We start from the raw sequence: 25369 nt of genomic DNA, 5'->3' as shown, positions 1-25369 counted from the left end.
AAATCTATGGAATTTGTTGCCACGATTGGCTGTGGAGGTCAAGTCACTGGGTGAACTTAAGGCAGAGATAGATAGGTTCTTGATTAGCCAGGGCATCAAAAGGTATGGGGAGAAGGCAGGGGAGTGGGGATGACTGGAAGAACTGGATCAGCCCATGATTGAATGGTGGAGCAGACTCGATGGGCTGAATGGCCTACTTCTGCTCCTATATCTTATGGTCTAAATATAACACTTTCAGTCCAGTGTTTGTTGCTTTCTGTTTTAACTGCACCACGCCTCTATTGCCCTGTAACTCATCCCACTGGCAGTGATTATGCCTTATCTCCTGCCTGTCCTTCTATCATCTCTTTTGCACACTATCTTTGATTTATTTCTGTTTTCCCCTTCCTCAGCCCTACCACTCCAGTTCCCATCCCCCTGCCAAATTAGTTTAAAACCTCCCCAACAGCTCAATTAAACCTTCCTGCTAGCATATTGGACCCCTTTGGGTTCAGGTGTAACCCGTCCTTTTTCCCAGTGATGCTGCCTGGCCTGCTGAGTTCCTCCAGCATTTTGTGTGTGTTGCTTCGATTTCCAGCACCTGCAGAGATTCTCTCTTGTTTGTGATTAAACCCAAGCCCTCCTGTTTTTTATAACCCCAACATGGGAAAAGGGTGGTTGGTGGAGATATGGCAAAACAAGTGTGAAGGCCTGGTCTTCAGAAGTCATAATGAAACAAGTAGCAAAAGAAGAATATTGTTAGTGGAAATGTCCAGTCAGAATCCAGATGCATATGGGACAGAAAAGGAAATGTGTGGTGATCACTTGTGCTGTGCTTCACTTCCTTTTGGCACTTTGTTCAATTTGGTCACTCTTCCCCTAGACTCAATACTCCTCTCGTACTACTTCAGTTATCTCCAACTCCAAATGGAGAGTGCTAGTGGCAGTTTGGGTAGTGGAGTGGAGATACAACTCTATCAAGGGAGGCGTAAGGTGCTCCTTCCCTCTGCTGGCCTGCAGATCACCCTTGGACAAGGTGTAGCACCTGCTTAGCCCCTCGATCGGGGTCTTGTGAAACCATGGGAGCAGGTGGTGGATGGTCAATTGAGCAGCTGGTGCATAACACAAGTCCTGGTTATGCAACCACTGACGCCAGGCAGACAATCTCTGAAGAGAATTGATAATGGCTGGGGCCACCCGTCTTGTAAAGACACTGCTCAGAAGAAGGCGATGGCAAACCACTTCTGTAGAAAAAATTGGCAAGAGCATGGACGGTGATTACCCACATCGTATGACATAGTGCGTAATGATGATGACTATGGGAAAGATATTTTGACTATTCTTAGCAGTTCTACTAAATCCAGCAGTAAAGCTGAACTTTTCATACCTACATCAATATTTTAGTATATCCTCACTTAAAAACTTGAACACATAAGCTACGAAGAAACTAAGCATCACTATAGCTCACAGGGATTCCCAACCTTCCTTATGCCATGAATCTCCTACCATGAACCAAGGGGTCTGTGGATCTCAGGTTGGGAACCCCTGCTACAACGTTACTCAGTGCTCATGATTTAAAAATAATGCAAGCACAGTAAAATAGAAAGATGGAATAAAAATAAGAAATATAAAAACTTTCAGGTTCTGAAGAACACATTTGATGACAGCAGGTATGAAGACCGGGACCAAGCTAATAGTTACCCCTGTATAATAATGCACCAACTTGGCAGTGAGCAATATATGCGGAGAGAGCAATTAGAAATGTACTGTGAAAGTCTTAATCATTTCCTAAGAGAAATGCTGCTTCTGTATAAAGTATAACCTACAGGCTATGTGCAGCATAGCTTACATACAGGTGAACAAGAACAGGGGCGAAAGGTGAAGGGGGAGTGAGACCTGATGTAATTTAGGACTTAGATAGTAGGACTTCGGGTGTACTTAGTTTATCAAAGGTGGAAGATGGGACATTGGACCAGACTGCAGAATCATAATCAAATTTAGTAGCATTGACGTTCGTCGTGTACATAGAACAGTACACACAGGAACAGACCCTTCGCCCCACAATGTTGTGCCAAACCAATTAAATTAGTAACACACATCAAAGTTGCTGGTGAACGCAGCAGGCCAGGCAGAGGTACAGTCGATGTTTCAGGCCGAGACCCTTCGTCAGGACTAAATTAGTAACCCACTAGCCAACTAAACATCGCTTCTGCCTACATAAAGTCTGTACCCTTCCATTTATCTCACATCCATGCACTGATGGAAGCGACTCTTGGAAGTCCCTAACATATCTGTTTCTACCATCGCACCAGGAAGCGCATTCCAGGCACCCACCACTCTCTGTGTAAAAAAAACTTCCCCTAGGGTCATAGAAAAGTACAGTCAAAAACAGGATCCTTTGGCCTATATAGATCATGCCGAGCCACTTAACAGCCTATTCCCATCAACCTACACCAGGACCAGAGCCCTCCATACCCCTACCATCCATAAAATTACCCCATCTCACTTAATCGTATGCTCTCTGATATTACGTACTTTAACCCTGTGAAAGAGATACTGTCTGTCTGCTCTATAATCTTAAAAACCTCTATCAGATCTCTGTTTAGTCTCTGCAACTCCAGAGAGAACAACCCAAGTTTGTCAAAACTCGTGTGATAGCACATGCCCTCTAGTCCAGTCACCGTCCTGGTGAACCTCTTCTGCAGCCTCCAAAGCCTCAACATCCATCCTGTGGAATTCTCTGCCACAGCAAACTGTTGAGGCCAGTTCATTGGCTATGTTTAAGAGGGAGTTAGATATGGCCCTTGTGGCTACAGGGGTCAGGGGGTATGGAGGGAAGGCTGGGTTCTGAGTTGGATGATCAGCCATGATCATAATAAATGGCAGTGCAGGCTCGAAGGGCCGAATGGCCTACTCCTGCACCTATTTTCTATGTTTCTATGTTTCTATGTTTCTATAATGGGGAAACCAGAAATGGATGCAATATTCCAGATGAGGCCCAACTGGAGCTTTATAAAGCTTCAACATAACTTCCTGACTTTTGAACTCAGTGTCTTGACTAACATTTGTCCTGAAGCCACTTGCTAGGAGCTATGAACGTTGACCCTAAGATCACTCTGCTCATCAACACTGTTAGAAGGTCTTGCCCTTAACAGTGTACACTTTCTTTATATTTAATCTACTGAGGTGCCTCACTTCATATTTGGCTGGTTAAATTCCATCTGCCGTTTCTCCGCCAATGCCTCCAACTGATCTATCTGCTACTATATTTTTTGCCAGTCTATTACACTGTCCACAACACCACCAATCTTCATGTCATCTGCAAACTTACTAACCCATCAATCTCCATTTCCATCCAGGTCATTTATAGATATCACAAACAGCAGAGGTCCCAGTACAAATCCCTGCAGAACACCACTAATCACAAACTTCCAGCTAGATCAAGTTGCCTCTGCCTTTTACGGAAAAGCTAGATCTAAATCCAAACAGCCAATTCACCATGGATCCCATGCATGTGACTCTTCAAAAATGAGCCTCCCATGAGGGACCTTGTCTACTACCTTACTTAAATCCATATAGACAACATCCACAGCTCTACCTTCATCAATCACCCTCATCACCTCTTGAAAAACCTTAATCAAGATAGTTAGACACGACTAGCCCTACATTAAGCTTAACTGGATCTCCCTAATTCAGCAATGGGTTTCCAAATGCTCATACATCCTTTCCCAAAGAATCCTCTCCAGTAATTGCCCTACCACTGACAAGACAGTCATCGGGCTATAGTTTCCAAGATTATCCCTGGTCCTGTTTTTGAATAATGGAACAACTTTAGCAACTCATCAGTCCTCCAAGAACTTGTCTTTGGCTAGAAAAGACACTAAGATATTGGTCAAAGCCCCAAAAATCTCTTCTCATGCCCCTCTCAATAACCTGGGGCATATCCCATCAGGTCCTGAGACTTATTCACCTTCATGCTCTTTAACACAACCTCCTCCTTTACATTGAATGCCATAGCATATCAATATGCTCAGCACTAATCTCCCTATACTCTACGTGCCTCTCCTTGGTAAATACTGATGCAAGGTACTCTTTAAGGACCTTATCCACAACCTCTGCATCCAAGCAAATGTTCCACCCTTTATTTGAGTGGTCCTACCCTCTTCCAAGTTATCCTCTTGCTCTTGATATGTGTATAGAATGCCTCTTTAATTATACTTGACAAGGATGTTTCATGGCTGCTCCTGGATTTCCTAATTTCCTTCTTGAGTTCTTCTCTGGCTTTTTTATAATCCTCAATGGCTCTGTTTAATTCTAGCTTCCTAAGCTTCACATACTTTCCTTTTTCTTCTTTACTAAATTCATCATCTCTCCCTACATCCAAGCTTCTCTTAACTTGCCATCCTTGAGGTTTGTTGTTTGACAACAGTCCAGTGCGAAACAACAATAAATAAATAGTGCCAAAAATGAATAATGAGTTAACAGACCATTCAGAAATCTGATGGTGGAGGGGAAGAAGCTGTTCTTAAAATGGTAAGTGTGAGTCTTCACATTACTACCATCGGGAAGGATGTATAAAGGGTATGCACCAGATGGTGAAGGTCTGTAATGATGGATGCCGCCTTCTTGAGCTCTTCAATTTCGGAGAGCGTTGTGCTCGTGATGGAATAGACGAATCTACAATGCTCAGCAGCCTCTTTCAATCCTATGCATTAGAGTCTCCATAATAGGCTCAGATGCATTCAGTTAGAATGCTCTTTGCAGTATATATGTCGAAATTTGCAAGGGTCTTTGGTGACCTACCAGATCTCCTCAAAGTCCTAATGAAGTAGAGCAACTACTATGACTTTTTCATGTTGCATCAATGTGCTAGGCCAGGAGTCGGCAACCTTACTGCCTCTGTGGTCCGCATCACGTACTAATGAGCGGACGGTGGGCCAGATAAATGCCATAAAAATTTTGAAATATGGGAATTATCCATTTAATTACATCTAGTTATGTTTTGCCTCAAATTAATGAATAACGCATGCTAGAAAATCATTCGTGCTTAACCAGGAATGCCAATTAGTAATCAAAGAACTCAGTTTAGTTGCAATTTATTTCAATCAAGGCAACTTTTGAATCTAGGACACAAAGAATCTTTAAACAGAAAACGTATGAACATGATGCATTGAATGGTGGTAAATTAAGTCCAATAATAAAGAAAATTTTAATGCAAACAGTCGATAAGTCAATGTGGAACTTGATGCTGTTTGTTGCTTGAAAGCTTCTCAATATTGGGTGTCAGACCTGTTGATGCCAAGAGCAAGATATTATCCAGATGGGCAGCAGTCAGTCTTGTTCTCAAATAGTTCTTGGTGTGCTTCATTTTTGATAATAATTGCTCACACACATAAGTGCTGCCAAACAATGAAGCCATCTTTTTTTTGCATGGTCCACTAAGTTAGGATACTTCCCACTTGGATGAATATATTTTCTATAGAAGTCAAGCACTGACACATCTTCAGAATGAAATTTCGATCTCAATATGTCATCACACTGCATCTTAATCAATTCCATTTGAAAATTTTCTGACGCAGTGTCCATTTCCACATCAAATGGAATAGTAAACAACTTGAACTCATTTGCAGGCAAGCGAAAATCAGCAAAACGAAATGAAAACTCTTTCTCAATTCTTGGACCATATTCACAAAACTGCCTGAATGTTTTTTCTTCAATTTTATTTCGAAACATGAGTTATTCAACAAGTATCGTAGCACATGTAAATATCTGGATATTTAGCATGGATTTCTTGTTAAAACACAGTGACGCTGTTTCTGTTTACAAATTTGAATGATCCCATCTGAAAACCTGTGCGTGCGCGGAGAGTATCTAATACATATTAATAAGGTAGTCTGCCTTCCCGTCATTCGTATATACCAGTGTTTGGTTTGGAACAAAACAGAACCTGGGGCCAGTGTAACGAGATGCCAGTGTGGTAGCGTGAAACACTCAGAATAAGGAAAGTTCGCTCGTAGGCCAGATAAGCATAGTATCCCAATATTTGCTCACGGGCCAGTCAGAATACCCTCATGGGCCAGATCTGGCCCACGGCCGTAGGTTGCCTACCCCTGTGCTACGCCCAGGATAGATCTCCAGAGTTGATAATACCCATAAACTCCAAGGCGCTCTGCTTTTCCACCACTCACCCCTCACTGTTAATATTTCTGATCACGTTGTATAACAAATATTGTTTAATGGTGACTTCTTAAAAGTAAGCTCTTGACTCAATTTGAGAGAATTTGTTAAAATTCTGTTCTGGTTGAAACTTAATATAGATCTCAGGTCGTAAGGTGAGCTATGGTCCATTTGGAGTACTAAGTCTCACTGACAAGAAAATGAATACAACCACTGAAATTACTTAAATTTCTGCAATTTTTATTATAAATGCTGCGAAGGAATACCTCTTTTTATATTATCTGTGCTTGACTTTTAACTAGCTCACCTGAAATATAGAAACTGTAAAAGATGAATCAATCATCCATTATTAAATTTTAATGTTATATTATGATTTTGTCAGGGCGGCCTGCAGATAACAAACTGAACTGCTCTGAATAAGCTGGGACTCTTTCGATTTTGTATTTTATATTCTGTGTTTTTCACTTTTTATTTGTTGCATTTCTGCTGAGCCTATGGAGACTGCCCCGGCTGCTGTGCTCCGTGGCCACTAATAAGATGAACTGATAAACGAGGCTTTGGGCCTACTCCAGGCGGCTCTGGGGTTTGAACCTGAGGACTCAGTTTTGGTTCAGAAAGCTGTTGTTCACTTCAATTGTTTGCATTATTTGTACAAAGTACTTCTTTTCCTTCTCTTGCATATTGAGTGTTGATCTTTTATTCTTATTTTGTATTCTTTTTCCTTTAAATTCGGCTCTTTCAGGTTTCTTGCTTTGTGGGTACCTGTGAGCAAGCAAATCTCAAGATTCACACAGCTGCTTGAAATTCCAGCATCTGCAGATTTCCTCGTGTTTTCGTTTCTAAAATCTCAAGATTTTATATTTTATGCTGTACATTCTTAGATAATAAATAAATCTTGATTATATTTTTTTGCTGGGGAGGGTGAGTTTCATGCTTTTCTTTGAATGGATTCCATGGTTTTCTTTGTTCCATGGCTGTTTGTGAAACATACCTCGATAATAAATATACTTTAAATCCTGAATCTTGAATTATTACAACAGAGTACCAAACTTACACAATGTTGAGGTGATCACTTTACAGGGAAGGCTTGATCAGGGCTTTCAATTTGGGGATCATATTGTATTTATGAAAATTAAGGTATACTTATAATGGCGAAGATCAATATAACCTAAAATAAAAACAAAAAATGATGGAATTACTCAGCAAGTCAGGCACATCTATGGAAAGAGAAACTTTAACTGTTTCTCTTTCTACAGATGCATCCTGACCTGATGAATGTTTCCAATGGTTTTCAATTTTATTTCAGATTTCCAGCATTCACAACTTTTTCACTGAGTTTCAATACGTAAGATATACGAACAGAATTAGGCCATTTGGCGCATTAAGTCTGCTCTGCTATTTCATCATGTCTGATCCATTTCCCTCTCAGCCCCAGTCTCCTGCCTTCTCCCATATCCCTTAAAGTCCTGACTAATCAAGAACCAGTCAACCTCTGCCTGAAGTATACATAAAGACTTGGCCTCCACAACTGCCTGTGACAACAAATTCCACAGTTTCACCACAGTTCCTAGCTAAAGAAATTCCTCCGTATCTCGGTTCTAAAAGGACACCCCTCTATTCTGACACTGTGTCCTCTGGTTTTAGACTCTTCATCATCAGAAACATCCTCTCCACATCCATTCTATCAAGGCCTTTCACCGTTCGATAGGTTTCAATTAGATCCCCCCCCCCCCACCCCTTGTATGTAGTTTTATTCTCAGGATGGATGTGACAGCTTATGTTTATCCCTTACACTGTTTTTTCCAGAAATATGTTGTGAAAGTCGAAATATTTTCCTAAGACAAATGCTGATTCCATGAATAATCTATGGGCTAGGGTGATGGGGTGGAGATACATCTCTTCCAAAGGAGGTGTAAAGTGCTCCTTCCCTCTGTTAGCCTGCAGGTCACCCTTGGGCAAGGTGTAGCACCTGCTTAGCCCCCTGATCAGGGCCATCTGAAGCCATGGGAGCAGCTGGTACATATCACAAGTCCTGGTTATGTGACCACTGACGCCAGGCAGACACCCTCGGAAGAGTATTGATAATTGCTGGTGTCACCCTTCTTATAGAGACACTGCCCAGAAGAAGACAATGATAAACAGCTTCTTTAGGAAAACTAGCCAAGAACAATCACGGTCATGAGACCAATATTGCCCATGTCATATGACACGGCACATAATGATGATGATGAACCAATGGGCGATGCACAACAAAGTTTACATTCTCATTGATATGAATTCAGACAGTTATAAATTAGGTTCATAGGAATGTTTCTGGGGAGAGCGTGGGGAGCTATGGGACAGAAATGATGGGGAATTAGAAGTCATGGGCAGGAAGCTATGGTCAGAGTTGAAGGCCTGCAATCCCTGCAGTCAATGACCAAGGTCAGGTGCTAGCCCAGAGGACAAGGGCTGATGACAGCAACCCTAGGTCTGGAATCCTCAGGTTGGAGGTCCGTGAAAGCCCGGAGATAAAGACCCGAAGTTCAAAGCCCTGTGATCAGCAAGTCCTGGGATCAATACCTGGAGACTGGCAAGGTCTAAAGGACAAAGCAGGAGGTCAAATTCCATACACATCTGGATGTTGAAGCCCTTGGGTCAGAGAGCTGCAAGTGTGCGATGTTGGATGTCTCAACACTTGCAGGCTGCCCCAGCCCATCCTTAAACTGTGTTGGTTAACCTAGGTAAAGTATTTCACTGCATGTGTCAACGTACATGTGATAAATAAATGAGTCTGAATCCAAGCAACACATACAAAATGCTGGAGGAACTCAGCAGGTTAGGCAGTATCTATGGAAAAAAAGTACAGTCAAGGTTTTGGGCCGAGATCCTTCATCAGGACAGGTTAGGATTAGTGTGGAGAGCAGAGCGTTTAGAAGGAGTGAGGTTGGAATTGGAGGGAGGAATGTTGAAGTTGAGATGATTGATATCCTGTTGGCAATTGGCAATGAAAAAGTCTGGAGCAGGCAAAAGACCAGGGCGGGTGTGGAGGACGAGGAGGATTTGTTGAAGACGGCAGAAGGGGTCAGGGGTCAGTGGTGTGGAGTGGGGCGTCCTTGCCAAAGAAATAGACTTAGAGGCGGAAGCTCAGTGTCATGGCAGGTGCGGAACTCACTAAGTGGGGGATGAAGGTGAGGCCCTTACGGAGGACAGAACATTCTGCCTCAGAGGGGGAAGGTCAGAGGGAATGGTGAAGGCACAGCTGGATGAGAGCTGGGACCGGAGGGGGTGAGGGTGTTGGTAGTGTCTGAGGAGAAGGGAGGTTGGGGTGTTCAGGGATGGTGGGGTGAGAAGAAGGTGGAGTCTCAAAAGGACCAAGAGCTGGCAGTGGGACCTGAGAGAGACAGGATTGTGGAGTGGTAGCAGGGGAAGGGGAGACAGGGGTTCCAGTGGCAGTGGACAAATACCCAGCCTGGAGATCAGGGCTGGAATCAAAGTTGGAGATTGTTCAATCATCACTTTGGAGGTGTCCAAGGTTTTTGGAACCTACTTTGATGGCGGTGGAGTCCGGGCTTGGAATCTGCTCTGGATCATGAGAGCTGTTGAGGTCAGTAGCAAGGATTGTGGTCTGGAGACGTCCGGGCCTACCGCCTGCGGGCCTGTGGTCTGTAGACGGTCAATCTTCTGATCCTTGCGGGACGTGAGAAAGTCAAAAACCTGGTATTGAAAGTGTGGAGCTGGCAGAGGATAAAGTAGTGGACAGGTCCATAACAGGCAGTAGAGAGACAATCTCAGAGTTGTGGAAGTGACTGGGATAGGGACACCAAGTAACCCCATGGAAAACATGATGTATAGAACGCAACAGGAGAAACAGTCAATTGAACGTGAATACCTGGGGTCCTCAGAGGGTCCAATTCGAGAAGCTTGAAAATGAAACTGGAAGCCATGTGGTAAAAGCTGGTGTAGAAGACATTCCCAGGAAGGATACACGGCTGTAGTAGAGGGTCTGGAGTCCTCCTGAAGAGTCTCGGGCCGAAATATCAACTGTACTTTTTTCCATAGATGCTAAGTTCCTCTAGCATTTTGTGTTTTGCTTGGATTTCCAGCATCTACAGATTTTCTCGTTTGGAATCTGAATCTGAAACTGTTTGCAGTAATATTCAATAATAGTTATTGATAATCTCCTGATGAAATAGCATTATGAACAAATTTGTTCTTTATTGATGATTGTAACTGTCTCTGGTTCACTTGCATTACTCCAGCACTACTGTTCAATAATATTATCCAAAACCAGAGCAGTTGTTTTATCTCATGAATAATGTAAGCAGAGGTTTTCAAAACTACATTGTTCATGCAAGAATTGCAGGCTATCCTGTTAAAAAGTATGGCAGACATACTTCCCCAGTGCTTCCTAACATTAATCTTTGAAGTATATTGAAGAGGAAGAAAAGCAGTAATTCCCACCTATATACATTTTTGAGAGAGGCAAATGTGGGAAGAATTACCTGGTCTTGAAGAAAAATTGATTTTATTAAATACATTTGCAGCTTTTAAAGTATAAAGCCCACATTTTATAATTTCACTACAGACAAAAAAATAAATTATTTCTCTCCAAAAAAATTCAAAAAGAGCATATAAAAAACCTGCTGGACTCCAACACAGCACTCAGGTTTGGGTATTCGTATTTATGCGGACAGTGCAACATAGCTAGTCAGTAGATTTTCGTTGCAAGGTAGCAGGTTGCAAGGTTGGCTTGGGATGCGGCAGTGACTTTATTACAGTGAGTCGTATGATGCCTGTGCAGTGGATGAGACTGTGCACGTTATGAAGAAGAGAATAGAGCATACAAGGCTCCTGTTGTTCATTGTGTTTCCAAATGGACTAAATCAAGTTCAGATTGAGCCGAATGCCTTGAGGGAGGGCTGTTTGTGATGTGGAGGTGATTCAAAAAGTCTGAAGATCCCATGTCAGCACAAACCATTTAGCCAGTGTGTGACAAGAGAGGCTGAGAACAGTTATGCCAAATTGTAAGCATTGGAAATGATCCAGATAGAGAAAGTCAGAAGAGGCAAATTTCTCATTTCAAAAGGGGTGACAGGAAATAGAAAATTCCAATGTTTACGAGAAGTCAAAGTGAAAGTCAAGATGCAAGGCTGCGTAAAAGCAGAGGAACAAAGATGGAGGATCTTATGTAAAAACCAAAGCAGAAACAGATGTGGTTGAAATCATGTATTTAATAATAAAACAAATACAATATATATCTTTGACTGATGTCATGGTTAATATGTTAAAAATCGCGGTTAAGTTTAGTGTTAATAGCTAATATTTAGAAAAATTTGAACATGATATATTAATAGTAGTTATTCAGGTAATTACATTCAGGTAACATTTAAAGTTAGAAGCTGTGATCCACTAGAATTACAAGTGCCTGGACAGAACAGTGTGAAGATGATGAGGACAGCTGATGAGTTCTGGAGTTGACAAGATTAAGAGACAGAGTAAATGTATGTGTGATTACATGTCTGTATGTTGTTGTGAATAGATAAATTATGTAATTAGACAATCCCATATCCGTAAATATCTAACACTGCAATTCTATGCCTTGGAGTAGCTGATGGGTGCTACCATTTTAAGGGGAATCCATGACACATATGCCAAGGATTCAAAGTGCATTTACAAACGTATTATCAAAGTAAGTATGCAGAATACAACCCTGAGATTTGGCTTCCCTCAGACAGCCATGAAACAAACAAGAACTATGGCACCCATTCAAGGAAGTGAAAAAACAGCAACCCCACCCTCACGCAAAATCACGCAAATGGCAACAAACAAAAGAGCAAAACACAGAATATAAAACACAATATAACACACAAGGAATAAAAGGGACCTTCTCTGGTTGGCTGCCAGTGACTAGTGGTGTTCCTCAGGGGTCAGTTGGGACCACTACTTTTCACATTGTTTGTGAATGATTTAGATAATGGAATTGATGGCTCTGTGGCAAAGTTTGCGGATGATGTAATGACGCAGCTCTATAAAACTCTGGTGAGGCCACACTTGGAATACTGTGTCCAGTTCTGATCTGGAAAGGGTACAGAGGAGATTTACCAGGATGCTGCCTGGTTTAGAGAGTATGCTTTATAATCAGAGATTAAGGGAGCTAGGGCTTTACTCTCTGGAGAGAAGGAGGATGAGAGGAGACATGATAGAGGTGTACAAGATAATAAGAGGAATAGATAGAGTGGATAGCCAGCGCCTCTTCCCCAGGGCACCACTGCTCAATACAAGAGGACATGGCTTTAAGGTAAGGGGTGGGAAGTTCAAGGGGGATATTAGAGGAAGGTTTTTTACTCAGAGAGTGGTTGGTGCGTGGAATGCACTGCCTGAGTCAGTGGTGGAGGCAGATACACTCATGAAGTTTAAAAGACTACCATGGAAACCATAGAAACCATAGAAACTACAGCACAGAAACAGGCCTTTTGGTCCTTCTTGGCTGTGCCAAACCATTTTCTGCCTTGTCCCACTGACCTGCACACGGACCATATCCCTCCATATACCTCCCATCCATGTATCTACCCAATTTATTCTTAAATGTTAAAAAAGAACCCGCATTTACCACCTCGTCTGGCAGCTCATTCCATACTCCCACCACTCTCTGTGTGAAGAAGCCCCCTCTAATGTTCCCTTTAAACTTCTCCCCCCTCACCCTTAACCCATGTCCTCTGGTTTTTTTCTCCCCTTCCCTCAGTGGAAAAAGCCTGCTTGCATTCACTCTATCTATACCCATCATAATTTTATATACCTCTATAAAATCTCCCCTCATTCTTCTACGCTCCAGGGAATAAAGTCCTAACCTATTCAACCTTTCTCTGTAACTGAGTTTCTCAAGTCCTGGCAACATCCTTGTAAACCTTCTCTGCACTCTTTCAACTTTATTTATATCCTTTCTGTAATTTGGTGACCAAAACTGAACACAATACTCCAGATTTGGCCTCACCAATGCCTTATACAACCTCATCATAACATACCAGCTCTTACACTTAATACTTCGATTAATAAAGGCCAATGTACCAAAAGCTCTCTTTATGACCCTATCTACCTGTGACGCCACTACTAGACAGGTATATAGAGGAATTTAAGGTGGGGGTTTATATGGGAGGCAGGGTTTGAGGGTCGGCACAACATTGTGGGCCGAAGGGCCTGTACTGTGCTGGACTATTCTATGTTCTATGTTCTATGATACAAAGGTAGTCGGAGGGGTAGGTAGTGCTGAGAAAGCAATGTGATTGCAGCAGGATTTAAACAGTTAGAAGAATGGGCAAAAAAAGTGGCAGATGGAATACAGTCAACACACATCAAAGTTGCTGGTGAATGGAATACAGTGTCGGGAAATGTATGATAATGCATCTTGGTAAAAGGAACAAAAGTGCAGACTATTATCTAAATGAAGAGAAGGTTCAAACATCAGAGGTGCAGAAGGACTTAACAGTCCTCATGCAAAACTCCCAGAAGGTTAATTTACAGGTTGAGTCTATGGTAAAGAAGGCAAATGTAATGTTAACATTTATTTCAGGGGTAATAGAATAGAAAGACAAGGGGATAACACTGAGCCTTTATAAGACACTAATCTGGCCATACTTGGAGTAATATCAGCAGTTCTGGGCCTCATATCTCAGAAAGGATGTGTTGTCATTGGAAAGAGTCCAGAGGAGGTTCACAAGGATGATTCCAGGAATGAAGGGGTTAACATATGAGGAGTGTTTGGCAGCTTTGGGCCTGTACTCACTGGAATTTAAATGAATGCGTGGGGGTCTCATTGAAACCTACTGAATGTTGAAAGGACTAGATAGCGTGGATGTGGAGAGGATGTTTCCTGTGGTGGGCATATCCAGAACCAAATGGCACAGCCTCAAAATTGAGGGGCGACCTTTTAGAATAGAGGTAAGGGATTTTTTTGGCGAGAGGATTTTTTTGGTAGTGTACCTGTGGAATGCTCTGCCACAGACTGCAGTGGAGGTCAAGTCCACGGGTATAGTTAAGGCGGAAGTTGATTGTTTCCTGATCGGTCAGTGCATCAAAGGATATGGCAAGAAAGTAGGTGTATGGGGTTGAGTGAAATCCGGGATCAACTAGGATGGAATGGTGGAGAAGACTTGATGGGCTGAATGGCCTAATTCTGCTCTTATGTCTTATAGCCTTATGATCTTACAAAATCAAAGGCATATTCATTTCAGCTCAGTGTTCATTATCCACAGGCTGCCCCAATTCAAAATTGTCCAAACTAGCAAGAAAAAAAAGATCAACCAGAAAACCTAGAAACACACCAGAAGCATGAACTAGAGTCCATAATCCATAAACCACGTTGATTAAACCTGGCTCGGCACCATCTCCGACAGCATCAAAGGAGAGAGAGACACAGAGAGAGCGAGCGAGAGAGAGAGAGAGAGAGAGCGAGCGAGCGAGCGAGAGAGAGAGAGAGGGAGATTATTTGAATGCAAGGTAGTTAGTGAGGGGAAGAGATACACACAGACATCTTCCTTTGGCATGTGAATGTAAGTGTATGCTTAAGACTATCTCACATAGCATTTGATATATCAGCCACTGCTGTTAACTGAAAGTTGATACACAAGAACCTACAGACATTACATAAAGAACATCATATAAAGCTAGAGGAGTTTGCATATTTATGCATTCTCTGGACGAAGGAATGGGAAGACAAGATGACAAATTTAAATTGGAGGACAGAAAAGAGCAAGGATTGCATAATGGCAAGCAGAACTTGGCTTAAGATGAAAGGGAGACTGTGAGATTTAGATAAACTGGAGTTGATTGATGGTGACAATTAAGGACTGACAGAGAGTATTGAAGTAATTTCATCTAAGAGTGGCAGAAGTATGAAAGGAAATTGGAGTCTTTTTTTATTTGTAGAATTTTCTATATCTGGGCATCACTGTGAGAGGCCATCATTGATTGACACTCATTAATTTCCCTTTCGAATAGGGGTTCCCAAGCTTTTTTGTACCATGGACCAATACCAGTAAGCAAGGGGTTTGCGGACCCCAAGTTAGGAACCCCTATTTAGAAGGTGGTGGGAAGCCTCCATCTTAAACCAGCACAGATCTTCTGAAGAAGATTCCACTATAAAGCTGTTAGGGATGGAATACCAGGAATCAAATCCAGCTTCAATGATGAACCAGTGATATATTTCCTAATTATGTTGATGTTTATGGGTGTTGTTTCCATGCTCTTGTCCTTTTCATGGGTTGGGAGGTGCTGGCAGAGTAGACCAAGCAAGCAACTTCAGTGCATTTTGCAACTGGTCGATGTTGCAGCCATTATGCACCAGCGATGATAGGATGAATGGTTCTGGTAGTCATTGGGGTGATAATCAAGCATCACTTTGCCCTGAATGGTATTGAGCTTCTAACAAGTACTACACTTGCTCAGGCATCTGGAGGGTATTCCATCACCATCCTGATTTGTGTGTTGCAGATGGTGGAAAGACTTTAGGGTGGTAGGACATAAAGCACTTCCTGCAAGATATTCAGTTTTGGACCTTCCCCTGTCGCCAGCTGTATGCAGTTGGTTCAATTGAGGCTATGGCCAGTGGCAATGCCAATACATTAATGTCAGGGAACTTGGTACTGTCGCTGAATGTCAAGGGTGAGTGATTTGACTTTCTTGTGATAGACACAGCCATTGACTGGAACTTTTGTGGTGCAAATTTTGCCTTTCCTTTAACAACCCATACATGATTGTTGTCATCACGTGCTAAAGGTTTACAAATGGAAATGCAAATCTCCACACTGATGGAAGGTCTTTGAATAAAGAAGTTGAATAAGGTTGGGCTAAGATCATTGCCCTGAGGAACGCCTGCAGTGATGGCATGGGACTTGGATTTCTGATCTTCAGCAACCACAAGACATATCTGCAATTACTGTACACATCAAAAATTTTTTGGGGTTTAAAGCTCATTGTGAAAAATAATGCCCAGTACTTCCAACTTCACAAATTTGAGGAAAATAGACTTGTGCTCAGGGAGAAAATGTTGTGGTGGATGCTCCTCAAAAAGGCATTGACTCTCCTGCAATTCAGTCTATGGTGTAATTCACGTGTGTTTGAGATTTGTCTGCTTTTTCTATTTCAAAAGGTTTGACTAGTTAAAATAGGGTACCATAAGGTGAACTTGAGTTCTTCTAAAGTTCGAGTTTGGATTCACGCATGGTTGGCAGCATTCAGAAGCTCACAGGTCAGCATCACAACTTTTACTCTTCGCAGAAGGACTGAGTTTGAGCGGCTGCTCTCCTCGGTTCTGCTCAGAGGATGTTTTCGAAATTCTAAGATTTATGTGATTATTGGACTGTAGTTTGTATTACTTCCTTCAGTTTTCTGTGTTTTCTTTCTGGTTGCCGATTGGCAGGTTGGGGTTCTGCGTGGGTGATGTGTTGGTCTGTGTGCGAGGAAGGGGTAGAGGATTTTTGGTCTGATGTCTTTGTTGGTTTTTCAGTGTGCACAATCTGCTTGTTTTTGTGTGTGGAGGTTTGGTGCTATTGGCGCTGTTCTTTATTGTGGGGAGTGAGTTGGGCATTTGATGTCGCTGTTTTTACATGAGGGAGGGGTTTGGGGTCTTGATGTTGTTGCTGTTTTTTTGCAAGGGAGGGTTTTGGGCTTTTGATGTTTTTGCTGTTTTTTTGCAAGGGAAGGGATTGGTGGTTTGACATTTTTGATGTTCCAGCTGCTGTTTTCCATGTGGGCAATCTCTTAGTTTTTTTGTGTGAGGGAGGGTGTGGGGAGGGGGGGTTGAGGTTTGCAAGTTTTGTTTCTCTTGCCTTTTCATGTGGGGAGAGTGATTGATGCCTTTTCTTTCAATTACTCCCATGGTTTTTCATGGCTATCTGCAGAAGACAAATATCAGAGTTATGTTGTACATGCATACTTTGACAATAAAATGCTACTTTGAACCTTTGGATTCTTGACCATTCCATTGAATTTTCTGCATATTTGTCAGATTATTGTCACATTACAAGGGCAGCATGGTAGCACTGTGGTTAACTCAATGCTCTTCAGTGCAGGTGTCCTGGGTTCACTTCCCACCTCTGCCTGTAAGGTCTTTATCTGTTCTCCCCGTGACCATGTGGGTCTCCTCCAGGTCCTCCAGTTTCCTCCCACAGTCTAAAGACGTGCCAGTTGGTAGGTAAATTGGTGATTGTAAATTGTCCTGTAATTAGGCTAGGTTGGGTGGCCTGGCTCAAAGGTCCAGAGCACTGTATCCCAATAGACAAATTAAAATCTTAAAACAATGTTAATACCAAAATTAGTGTCCAATGAAAGTACTGAAAATTCATATCCCAGGTTAAAACTTTTACCGTGTTATTCAAAGGCAAAATTTTAATCACTAGACAATCAGCCTGAGGATCATTGACCCATTATGTGCTATTACATTATTTATATTTCATATTGCAGATTATAGTTTTCAGATTGTATTTTTATTCAATTATAAACAGACAATTTTCTGCAAAGCACTTAGTGTGCATTGCGTAACATAAAATCTCTTTAAATTACCTGTAGTGTAAAAATTACTCATTTCCAATAATTTCCTGCAGAACAGTCTATAATTTTCTCTGCTTGATTACAGATAGCATTGCCTGGAAATTTAACGAAGCAGCACCCACACCTTATAACTAACGTACTGCCCGTTACACTGCTGGAGTTTAGGATAGCAATGAAGGTCCTCCATCTCTGTCCATAAGGAAGGATTCCTCATTGATGTTTCTGTAGCCATTGTTTTTTTGATCATTCAGGATTGTTAGTCTTGAGCTGAACCCCTGAACCTGGAGGACCAGTGGACCACTCTTAGTCTAACCTGTACTCTTTGACCTGTTTGGCGTGGGTGACCCTACCAAGAGCCAATGCACAAGGCCCTGACTCAGCCAACGTAGTTCTCCAGGTCACTGCGGCATGCAAGCCTCCAAACCATGACAAGATTATGGTCCTCTTGGAGGACCAACCTGATAAGAGTAAGAGTTATCTGATAGGTAACATAAGGGGGCATCTCTGGACCAAAGATAAACAACTCATCATTTTGCTCCAAGTACGAAAACAACAAAGTAGGTCTGATAATATCCCAAGATATCTATGCAACACACATCAAAGTTGCTGGTGAATGCAGCAGGCCAGGCAGCATCTCTAGGAAGAGGTACAGTCGACGTTTCAGGCCGAGACCCTTCGTCAGGACTAACTGAAGGAAGAGTTAGCAAAATATCAATGATTACTTTATCAAAATAGCTTGCTGGAATGTAATTGATGTCAATTCTGAAAATTATTTTGTACTTCCAGCCTAGTCTTAAAAAGTTCACTGCTAGATTCCAGCAAAAATAAGGTTTAGAACCTAGCTTTGCTGAATATTGAGATGGAATGAGCAGGTCTCGCAGTTATGGTAAGTTCAAGGCTCCCTTTGGTTTGTTAACCTTTTCCTTGCTATTCACAGCATGGTAGTCAATAACCAGAAAACATAGAGATTCAGAGGCACGTGCTGCCAGGCACACCATGCAAAAACTTAACAGGTATCATTACTGTATAGTTCCACCTCCGCTAATCCTCCTTGGAGCTATGTGTCCAACACAGGCTATGCATAATGTTCTCACAACAAAAAGGAAGCTTAACCACATGTGATGTAGAAAAGCATTGACTGAATGTATATATAAAAAAAAGTTGGGGTATGTTTGGATCTGTGTTCGTGGATATTTTCTATGCCAGCAATTTGTGTGAAATAAATGGCAAACAATTCCCAGACACCTCCCTCCCTCCTGATCATATGCTTTCTCCTGGAGGCCTGACACCAGCAACACAGCAATAAAAGCTTCACTTCAATCCTCTTTACCACTGAATCTCTTGGGATGGTTAGCAAGGTCTAAATGGAGAGAAAATTCAATCATCTGATGAGTAAAATGGGACTTAGGTGTCCTCATGCAGGATTCCCTGAAGGTTAATTTGCAGATTGAGTTGGAGGTGAGGAAGGCAAATGCAATGTTAGCATTTATTTCAAGAGAACTAGAGTATAAAAACAAGGATGTAATATTGAGGCTTTATAAGGCACTGGTGAGGCCTCACTTGGAGTATTGTGAAAAGTTTTGGGTCTCTTAATTAAGAAAGGATGTGCTGATATTGGAGAGGGTTCCAAGGAGGTTCATGAAAGTGATTCTGGGATTGAAAGGTTTATCATATGAGGAGCGTTTGATAGCTTTTTGTCTGGACTCACTAGAATTCCGAAGAATGGGGGGGATCTCATTGAAGCCTATTGAATGTTGAAAGGCCTTGACAGAGTAGATGCGGAGAGGATGTTTCTTATGGTGGGAGTGTCTAAGACCAGAGGACATTGCCTCAGAATAGAGGAACACCCATTTAGAACAGGGATGAGGAGGAATGTCTTTTACCAGAGTGGTGAATCTGTGGAATTCATTGCCACAAGTGGCTGTGGAGGACAAGTCATTGGGTGTATTTAAGGCAGAGGTTGAAAGGTTCTTGATTAGACAAGGCATGAAGGGCTACGGGAGGAAGGCATGGGACTGAGAAAGAAATGGATCAGTCATGATGAAAAGGTGGAGCAGACTCAATGTGTCAAATGGCCTAATTCTGCTCCTATATCTTATGGACTCACAGTTTACTAATCCTATCCAGAAAGGTACAAGGTGCATTATTCAATTCACCTTAAGCTTTCCGGTTTCAGTAAAAGGTTTGTTCCAACAACCCAAATAGTGCCAGTCTTATTGTTTCAGAAATGATTGTGAAACCGTTAAGGGGGGATAAATTACCTCAAAATATTAACATGAGGTTTGTAAGGAACCTGATCATCTATCTGTGTAGTACAGGGGTACACACTATATCCCTGTTCTCTATACATTCACGATCAAACAGCATTCTAAAAGATTTAAGTCTGCAACTTCCAAATAATTCTTGCATCTACTTTTTTTTCTGGAGCATCAGAAGCCCGTGGAAATAGCAGTTGTACAGCTAAAATGTGAGCACATGGAGTAAATGTACTGCTGAGGACAAAGCACGCATCATATTGGATATTTGGGGGATGCACCGTGGGAGGGAGATAACAAAAGGAAAAAGCAAGATGTTTCTACAAAATTGGTTGTGATTTACAAATCAGAGAATCTGAGCTGTTGGTTGACAGAGAAAAATACGGCATTAAAGAAAGTTAAGTTACTATTGTACTGAATCAGTTATTCAGAGGCCTGAACCAACAATCTTGATATGATTAGAATCAAGGTATTTAACAATGAAACAAATACAATATGGAAGCATGATTAATATAATGATTGTACGTATAAGTCACTGTTAATTTTAGTGTTAAAAGCTAATATAGAGAAAAACTTCAATTTGATATATGAATAGTAGTGCATAGTTACATTAATGTAAAGTATATCTATGTTTACAGATGATAACTGGTATCTGTAAGCTAGCCTCAGTAATAGTGAACATGATTACTGTAGTTAATATCCAGCAGTGAAGAAAATCTGGTACCATAACCCACCCAGGTCTTTATGTCATCCCAGAAATAACGTTCAAAGTATATTTATTATCAAAGTTTGTATAAATTATACAACCTTAAGATTCTGCTTACAGGCAGCCACAAAACAAGAAGCCCAAAAGAACCGAATTTTAAAAGAGACCAAAAGACTAAAAGCAGAGAGAGAAAAAAAACACAATCATGCAGACAATAAAAGCGAACAACAGCATTCAGAATGAAATGGAGTTCATAGACCAGGTGCCTGGAGAAGCCAGAGCAGGCCCATAGCCTCAGTCTCAGTTCATCACATAGCAGCCAAGTGCTGACTCCTACCTCACGACATTGAGTACCGCCACACCAAAACACATTACAATCAAAAATAATAACTACTTAGCAGCAAACAAGGCATCAGATTTAGTCTTGGCACTACGGGCATGGTGGTGGCTCAGTGGTTGTTATAGGGCTGGTGACCCAGTTCTGAGTGCAGATCACAATGTCACAAATTAATAACTTGGAATTAAAAAGAACCAAAACAATAATTAGTGAGATTACCTACAAAAGTATAGTCATAGTCATAGTCATACTTTACTGATCCCGGGGGAAATTGGTTTTCATTACAGTTGCACCATAAATAATTAAATTGTAATAAAACCATAAATAGTTAAATAGTAATATGTAAATTATGCCAGCAAATAAGTCCAGGACCAGCCTATTGACTCAGGGTGTCTGACCCTCCAAGGGAGGAGTTGTAAAGTTTGATGGCCACAGGCAGGAATGACTTCCTATGATGCTCTGTGTTGCATCTCGGTGGAATGAGTCAAATCAAATAGTCATTAAAATGTATTTGATTCACTAATGCTTTCCTGAAGGGGAATTCAATCCAGTCCGACCTGTATGAGACTCTAGAACCATTAACGTGATTGACTCTTAACTGGCTGTTAGCAAGCTAATCAACTCTGCTTAATTGTTGTGATGAAATGAGAAAGAATGAAATTGTATGAGCAGCCTGCATTCAGCCAGGCAATGCATTTAGACATTGCAATCTCACTCCCAACCCAGTTCTACTGAAAAACATGTGGAGGCTGTTGTCTAAATTAAGAAAAGCTTTTCAAAGGATGATACAGTGTAGACAACATACTACATCCCTTCAGCATAATCTTTGGAAGAACCTGGTGCTAAGTTGTTGAGTGTGGGGCTTCAGGCTCCATTATCTCTTCCCTGATGGTAGCAACAAGAAGAGGCCATGTCCTGGATAGTGAGGGTCCTTAGTGATGGATACTGCCTTCTTGAGGCACTGCCTCGTGAAGATGTCATTGATGGTGAGGAGCTTGTGCCCACACAACACACATAAAATGTTGGAGGTACTCAGCAGACCAGGCAGCATCTAGGAAAAGAGTACAGTTGACGTTTTAGGCCTTTTCCTGGGTGCTGCCTGGCCTGCTGTGTACCTCCAGAATTTTGTGTGTGTTGCTTGGATTTCCAGCAACTGCAGATTTTCTCTTGTTTGAGGTTGTGCCTGTTGGAGCTGGCCTGATACTCTGCATCATACATCTATAGACATTTGTAAGAGTCTTTGGTGACATACTAAACCTCCTCAGACTCCTAATTAAGTATAGCCTCTCTGTGATAAACTTTGCCCAGTACCCCACATCAATACTGCTGAGGTCATTCTTGACTAGAATTTTAATCAAATTCCTTGATGCCTGCCATGCTGATTTGAACGAGATTGTTTTTCCTCATTCCTGAGCTCCATATCCAGCTGCACGATGAGAGAATCCACACTGTAAACACTGCAACAACTCACCAAGGCAATCCTCCAACACCTTCCCAAGGACTGCGGCATGAGTAACAGATCCTGTCCTGTCAGCACGGCTCAGATTTTATTAATAAGCTTACAAATGCCATAATATGGGCAAATAATTCCGAAAATGTAAAATGGTCAATACCTAGTATACACTAACAGTTTTCATGCAAGTGATCAGAATTAGATTTAATATCACTGGCATATTTTGTGAAATTTGTTGTCTTACGGCAGCAGTACAATGAAGTACATAATAATGAAAACTATAAAATACAACAGAAAGTATATAAAAAAATAAATTAATTAAGTAGTGCAAAAAAGAGTGAAAACAAAATATGAGAAAGAGTTTTTAAATGCAAACAACAGGAATTCTGCAGATGCTGGAAATTCAAGCAACACACATAAAAGTTGCTGGTGAACGCAGCAGGCCAGGCAGCATCTGTAGGAAGAGGTGCAGTCGATGTTTCAGGCCGAGACCCTTCGTCAGGACTCTTCCTTCAGTTAGGCCTGACGAAGGGTCTCGGCCTGAAACGTCGATTGCACCTCTTCCTACAGATGCTGCCTGGCCTGCTGCGTTCACCAGCAACTTTGATGTGTGTTGCTATGAGAAAGAGCTTATGGGTTCAGAAATTTGATGGCAAAGGGGAAAAAGCTGTTTCTGAGACATTGAGTGTTTGTCTTCAAGCTCCTGTACCTCTTTCTTAATATTATGGAAAAAGATAGTCTCCATTGCTGTTCAGCATAACTAATAACTTCAAAGGCTGCATCAAAGAATACTGTGCGATGATGTGTGCTAGGTGGAATGGAAGCATCAGTTATGAGGTGCAAAATTTATCCAGTCTAACCGAAATTAGATTGCAGGGAATTTAACAGTCCACTGTTATGTTCTCATAAGTCAATAGACATTGTAAAGAAATACCCTTCAAGCAGAAGGTACCATCGTTGCAGCCAGTTCACACATTCAAAAGTTAAGGCATAGGAATTCTGCATAAAAAGTAGGCCATACTCTTCAGGAAGTCATCAGCCTTGTTGTGGTATGGAGGATTGCGTACCTCGATAACCCAGAGAGCTATGTCGGCTGGAGTCAGGGCTTTATGCTTTGGCTCTTGGTAGGGTCACCCATGCTAAACAGGTCAAAGGGTAGACACCAGACTAAGACTGGCTCTCCAATGCTCCAGGTTCGGGTTTTCAGATCAGGGCTAACAACCCTGACTGGTAAAACAAAGTTGTTATAGAAACAGCAATGAAGAATCCTTCTACATCTGAGAGTGACAGTATTCCTGGGCCTCCACCTGGGGCTTGCATGACTGACAGAAGTGAAAACTGAGAGGAAGCTACTGACATGATGAAGGAGGTGCTGAACACCACCAGAGATGGGGGACCTTCACTGCTGCCCTTAATACCAGCAGCGTAATGTAAAGTAAACAGGACAGACTATCCCTCAAACATCCAATTAAACAATGGGACTACATTATCACTTAGAAATTTTTTCCAGAATTTTTATCTCCAATCGTATATCAGTAAGCCATTGATTGAGAAAGTAAATGTTGTAAGTTATATTGTTCCTTTCTTCAGTTAAATCACTTCATTTATTGTCAAGTTATTTTACATCATTTTGAGCTCAATTACACTTTCAGCAGCAGAGCAACTAATAATTTCACGCAGTGTATTAAATTCTCCCATTGTGGACTTTTATGTGACATGTATTTCAAATATGCTTAGCTCTTACATGCTTGATTCAAATTCCTCAAAAAATATAAACATTAAAATATCAAACATATGCATTTATATGGAGTTCATTACAAATAAATAGGTTCACTTATTCTTTGTTTAATATAATCATTCAAAATACGGTGTCTCCATCTGTAACAGGTCTGAACAAGGTGCCTCATATTAACAGTTGTCTATTAAATTGATCATCTGAAGTATGTTTGAATATATTTTAGCATACTGTGATTCTAGTATTGACTTGTCTTACAACTGAAGAATCAATCCAGAATCGTCTAGCATTAATAATCCTTGGTGTGTGGTTCTGCCAAAGTCAATACTTATTTCTTAAATTATAGGTTAGGCTTAACTAGAATTTCCCAAATTCAAAGCATCATTATTAGAAGTATTAGAATCTGATAATTTAAGCTTTATGAAATAATTGAGTTGACATAAAGATTGTATTAAAGGGAGAAGCCCTGGCTATTAAACTTCTGGTTTTAATTTGCTTGAGGCTATTTTACTAATAAATGTTTAGGTTAATTAAAGAGACATTTTTTATCTATGTAATTGTGAAAGTTTCTGTTCATTTCTAATGTCTCGCTATTTATTTTGTGCCAACCTCTTTATTTTTAATTGTTTTTTTTTATTGAGCTACAGTGTGGAATAGGCCCTTCCAGCCCTTTGAGCCGTGCCACCCAGCAAGCCTCCAACTTAACCTTCGCCTAATCACGGGACAATTTACAATGACCAACCGGTACATGTTTGGACTGTGGGAGGAAACCCATGCGGTTGTGGGGAGAACGTACAAAGAATGGTCGCATGGTACTGTAAAGCATAGTACTAACCACTATGCTACTATGCCGCTTAATTGAATGTAGCCATTGTCTCAGAGAGATTCACTGGGGTGTAATAAACAAAATTAATTGTGGGATTGTTACTCAAATATTGACTGTAAATGAACCATATGGTCAATAGCCAACCAATTATACCTAATATTGTTTTTGGTTTATTATTACAAAATGGTTTCTAAGCATCTTTACCAGATTTAGATCTGGGATTTGTAACATAGTGGATAGTATATTTAAGGGATACATGATCTAGTGAGGACTACGTTTGAGTTAGTTTACCCAAACTCTTCAAAGGGAAATCATACGCAATTAAAAAGGTTATTTTGAGTTTATTAAACAGTACACCAGAGGAATATATCATTC

Source organism: Mobula hypostoma, chromosome 6 (assembly GCF_963921235.1).
Source record: "Mobula hypostoma chromosome 6, sMobHyp1.1, whole genome shotgun sequence".
Classification (NCBI taxonomy): domain Eukaryota; kingdom Metazoa; phylum Chordata; class Chondrichthyes; order Myliobatiformes; family Myliobatidae; genus Mobula; species Mobula hypostoma.
This window is presented reverse-complemented; position numbering follows the sequence as displayed.